The following is a 6000-nucleotide window of genomic DNA, read 5'->3' on the forward strand; positions in this document are numbered from 1 at the left end:
TCTGTAATGACAAGACAGGCTGTAATTGTTCAGTGCGTTCATTTAAAGAATCTTTCAACATGTAATTGATGAAATTACATTGCAGTAATATGTAATTTTAAAGTATTAAACACAATTATCAGAATCCAGCAGAATAACTGCTTTTTATGGTTTTTTAGCTTAACATATCTAAGGAGGCACTTCGTATATGGCTTATTGACAGTGGTTATTATGGCTCCAAAGGGAATGTTAAAATCTATCTTGCTCTTCCCTGTTTAGAGTTTTAAAATCCATTTATTTATATAGTGCATATATTCTTGGTGTTTCTATTACATATAGCTTTGACGGAAATAAATATTTTTCACTCCAGCCAACTGAAATCCAACCAGCATTTTAAATTAGAACGCTGCTAATTTTTAAATAGTTACTCATCCTTTTTATTAGGGTTGCTGCTTTCCTAAAAACTCTCATGTTAATATAAGTTCAGTAAGATGAAATCAAAGAGCTGTATGATTCAAACTGCCAGAACTGGGGCTGATAAGGGAAGGGAGAAGTCGGGTAGCTGCGGCTCCTTGACCCGAAACGTCAACACTTATCCCCGACACAACTCTTAGGTCATGCGTGCTCCACGGACCAGGAGGTGTCTAGCGGAGCTTCAGAGACATACGCAGTCTTTGAATGCAGCTGTGGCTTTTCTCATTGCCTGTAAATATTTCTTCTTTCAACACTACTGAGTTCTTGACTGCAGCAATATCTTGTGCCAGTATGTTTTATGGGTAAACATGAGAAATTTGAATGCACCCTTAAATAAAAGTGGCCTGGTTGTCAGAGGTTTACTAAAACAACCGTTCCCTGAAACAACTAGGAGGTGCAAGAGCCCAGCCTCTCAGAGAAGTGTGTTATATTTGGGCAGAAGAGTAGACTTGGGTCTGTAAGTACAAACAATCCGGTGTTAGAAATGTTGGCTCTTTCCTTTGTGCTGTGTCTTCTAGCTTTAGAGTAAGTATGGTGGTATTTAGACTACAAAATCACATTTGAAAAGTTTGAAGGATTATTTATTTGTATCAGTTTGAAAGAAGATTCTCCTCTGGTATACATTGGCTGTATTGCTCCTTGTGGATTTTCACCTTGATCTATATCGACTGCAAAGTGCTTTGAGATCCCAAGTAGAGTCCACATATATAAACCGTTTGATTTTCCAAAGCCATGTAATCAAGCCCTTTTATACCTGTGCAAAATTAACTCTTTAGTAACTCTTAGCTAATCAGCAGCAGGTCAGAATGGGAAGCCTCTGCAAGTCTAAATAAGATCCAAGGCAGCTGAATGAAACTTTTTATTCCATATAATTATAATAATTATTATATTAAAAACACTGTTGTGAAATATCAGTTATGAACTAAATGAACTCTCCTCTGCCATGAACTGCTCCTCTTCAAATCTCCTGAAATTGTAGATTTCACACATCTTACCAAGTCTGAGAGCTTTCTGCTGTTAATCTGTATATATTTGGTTTTCTCACTGAATCTGCCAACTTCCATTAGAGTCACCATTAACAGGTAATGGTGGGATTTGAACTAATTGTTACAATTTTGCAAGCACAAAAACTTTTAGGAGCAGAGGAGTGGGGAATGCATACTCAAGGGAAAAAGGAGCTTTCCTAGCAGCCTTGCTGGCAGTGAAGGAGGGAGATGATTTGAAAGAGGAGTATCGGTCAAACTGAAGGCCTGATTAGTAAGAAAGGAACATTTTGGACTGCAATAAATGAAGCAGCAGCCTGAGGTGTTTTGTACCTTCTCAATAAGCAGGAGAGGCAGAGGAAGACAGAAGGGAAGACAGTCAGTCCAGACCTCAGCACAAAACCTAGAATTGCTTTAATTAATAAGAGGTCAAGGGAACTTCCAGTTCCCTGGTGCAAATTCAAAGCATGTCAAATTTACGCTTCTCTTGGTTTCCCTCTCCAATGATGTATTACGCTGACTTAGGCTTTGAACATTCCCACTGGTGACTGAGAGCTCACATATTTGCGTGACCTCTTGATTTTGACTCTGGGCTATGCCTGCAGGACTGAAAAAAACCCAGAAAACATATCAAGAAAACTAGTGACCGGAAGAAGAAATATCCTCAACTAAAGTAAATTGTGTGCAGATTTTAATTAGTTAATTTTTTAATTAGTTAATTAATTTTTAATAAAATTTGAAGCACTCTGCAGTCATTACAGAATACTTTCATGCTTTTACTACCAAAATAGTGTGTGGGCAGAGACCAAGGAAATTTCTCCGCTGCTGTGGGGTAAATGGGCGAGAGGACAAGCCGTGCAGTGGAGCATAGCACATGGCACAGCGCGATGGTGGATGGAAAGACTGTGAAGTTATTCAAGATGTGTAATGTTAAAAAAATGGTTTGAAATGGACATTAAAGACTTTGAAGGGACACGGTCCCATGATTCTTGAACAAAGCTGAGTCTGTTGATTGAGGAGGGTTAATTCTCTTCGTTGGGAAGAATTAGCAGAGAGGCAACACCAACCCAGAACTTCTGTTCTAGTCCTTTGAATTTTAATAGCTGTATTCAAATTCCAGCCTAGGATTCAAAAATACACCAGTTGTCCAGCTCTCTTTCCATTTTGAATCACAATCCAGGATCTAATTGTGGCCAGGTCTGACTTCAGCTTTTTCATCTCATTTCTAGGTATGTGAAGCACAAGCAAATATATCCATGAGGTTTGGGTTGAGCCAGATTGATCTCATATTGGAAGCAAATCGGAATGTCACTGGGTACCTGTTTTGGGAACCTGCTGAAAATAGAAGAAGTTGCAAAATAATGCGTGCAGCTTACGTGACCTATTTTGCAATCTTGTCTTGCTTAGAAGATTTGGACAGAAAACCTCAAAAGCTGAGTTGAAGTAAAATGAAGTGTAGAGAATATAAAAACATTGAGAATAAGTGGATTGCCAGGTTATATATTACTGAACAGCACATGCTCTGAAGAAGTGAAGTGCTTAGTTGTCTTGGAAGCATTGAGCTGGTACAATGGCTACAAGAGAAATATTTGTGCCAGAATTAGAAAATTTCAAGGAGCTTTTTATCATTTGCTCTTTACCCTGGAGCAAAACTAGATCTTTCAAGGAATTATAGCTCAAGGGGTTACCTATGAGTCACAGATTTTCCTAGAGTTGTTCTTAGTGCAGTTCAGTATGTACTGGAAAGAAAAAATCTCCATCTAGCACATAATGGGCTCAGCTAACAAAATGCTTAAATACCAGTGCTAATCACATGAGCCAGTTTTGCAGTTAGATATACTTTTTAACTTGACGGCATAATAGCTCCATTTCTGTTTACCAGATACCACTGTACAGCATAGAGCAGCATGATGGCATTTTCAGTGTTCAAGCCTTTACTCAAGAGAGTTTGAAAGCTTTTGACGTCTTTCAAGACAGGATCTGGACATGTATGAGTGGCTGTACAGAAGAGAGTCACACAGGCAGTGCTGAGTCCAGAGGGCCAAGGTCTCACTGTCCATCACTGTGCACTTAAAACTGGGTTTGAATTGCAATATGATGTCGAGGGTGGCCTCATTTTAAGAAGGAAACATCACCTAGCCTGTTCTAGCAATGCCAAGATCTTGTCAGCTTTTATTCTGTTTCTCCTAAAGATGCTATAAAATGCATGGCTGTGCACTGAAAGCAAGAATGCACTGCAGACGGTCTTTTAAAAGACCTTTGGAATGCATTGCTCCTTCTATACAGATCAGCCAAAAGACTGACAATAAACAAATGCCATTTGAGTCCTACAGTAAGCTGGGACAAAAACATACAGCTGCACAAGGGATCTGCATTACAGTTCAGGTTCCAGCCAGTAAACGGTGCTGTCAATGCCAAGGGGACAGGAAAAGGAAGGACTTTTTTGAATCCTTAGCCCATGTCTCTACTGGCAGAGATGGCTTTGAGGTGACCCTCAGGCCTTTGCATCCTGGCAGTCTATCCTGGAAACCTCTCAGCCTGCCCTTGGAGAGGTCTGCAGGGGTCTCTGATCATTTGAAAACCATCTATCTCTCTCTCTGGCTTCCTAGTTTCAACCTGACAACTCCCTGGTCCTGACTGATGGCCCTTCTGCATCCCACCGTGTTGCCAGCAGATAATGACGGACTCAGAGGAGAGAGGAGACTGATACCCTGAATAGGCTGCACTTGATTAGAAAATGCCCGTGTGGAGGGTCTCTGGCACCACGTCCAGGGCAGGGATGGAGTGCCTTGGAGAGAGCCAGCTGCTTTCTACAGCTTTTGCACCATGTGCACTGCATGCTGTTCTGAAACCTGTGACGCATCTGGGGTTGTGCAAATGTCCCAGGTGCCTGGCACAGGGAAAAGGCAGCTTATGTTAACTGCGTCAAATGAGTGTCAGGCTCAAATACCACTTTGGGTGATAAAATGCAGGTGACAACCTAAGGAGGCAGTGTCCGGAGAGCTGGCTGTGGAGGGAAGAGCAGGCAGCCTTGAGCTGACAGCAGAAGACAGAGAAGTAGGCAAGCAGGTTGACAAGAGTCATTAATAACGAGTGATTTGTCTAACAAAGGCAGGGTGAAGTTTTTATGCCTACTGCTTAGGATGAAAGTGGAGGGAGAAGAAGAGAGAGATAATGTGAAATTTCTCCTACTTTTAAAATAATTCAGAGAAGGGCCTCAAAGCCTTCCCCACATATCACATGCAAGAGGGAGACACAGACCCAATGTCACTAAGAGTGGGCTTTCATGGGAGCAAGCCTGGGCCTTGTGTTTGTGCATTGCTCTTTCTGTGGGAACAGAAGGAGAAAATTAGCAATCCAAGCGTTATTCACCTGATATAGTTTCTTATTTGAAGTTGCCCAGCCTTGATATTAGCTCAGAAGGCATGTCTGTCTGAAATGGAGGAACTCCAGAGTGAAAGTGAAAAAGTGAGAGAGAAAAGGAGGTAGGAAGATTATTAATTTCACACTCTGTTTGAAAAGGGAGAGAGTGTGAGAACAGTGTTTTATATCAGCATTAGGACTAGTTCATGTAGAGAGTGAACGAAGTGCACAAGAGCTGCTGAAGAGCACGCTTGCTCCTGAAGTCATTTTGCAACGCATGTGCTGAAATCGGTGGCAGTGGAAAGCTTTCCGCCTGGCTGAGGGCTGAAAATCTGGCGGCAGGGACCGCTAGGGCAGTGACATGGCATAGAGCCTCCTTCCAGTAATGCAGGATTGTGTGGAAAGGAACATGGTAGCCCTCTGACTGTAATTCCGAGGGAATTCATTCTGCCTGTAATACTACAGTCAGATCCTGTGCCAGGCAGGAGAAAAGATCCCATATTTGTCAGGGTGGCAGCACAGCTGAGTAGACTGTTCTTCAGATGAATTTCCAGCCACCTACTTTGCCTGGGTGCACTAGGGCCAGTCCTGCAATCTTCGTCCACGTTAATAATCCTCACCTGTCTGTGGAGGACGAGGCTGCAGCTGGAGCCTAAACTGATGCCACGCAGTGAGCTTTGCCCGGCTGGAAAGCAGGGCCTCAGGCACTGAGGGAAGAGTGGGTGCTGTGTCCCGAATACTCCGCAGACAAATAACGGCTCAACAGGTAGTGGTGCTGCCTCTCTAAACATCGTTGGTGAGCACAGCTGGAGCCTCTCAGGGCTATGGCAATTCGCTTCACTCCTATAGCAACAGTGCAAAACCAGGGACATGTCTTGTATACACAGTCGTACTGAGGATTTGCTTTGCTTCTCTGCTTCAAGTCATTCGAGAACTAAAACACTGATTTTCCAGAAAGAGCACAAGCTGATTCACTGGTTCTGTATCAAAAAAGTAGGGGGTCGAAGGGGGTTCTTTTTTAGCATAATTTGAGACCATTCATCTGAGGTGCCAAGAGAAAGAGAAATAATCAGTGAAAGGTAAATAAGAGATGGGGTTTTTTTTAGAAAGTGGTTAAATATGAGGCACAGAAGTATGCATTATTAAAAGATATAAAAAAGTTCCTTGAGCACCTACGAATCAACGTGAACTTATCTACAAA

Source organism: Apteryx mantelli, chromosome 3, assembly GCF_036417845.1.
Source record: "Apteryx mantelli isolate bAptMan1 chromosome 3, bAptMan1.hap1, whole genome shotgun sequence".
NCBI lineage: Eukaryota > Metazoa > Chordata > Aves > Apterygiformes > Apterygidae > Apteryx > Apteryx mantelli.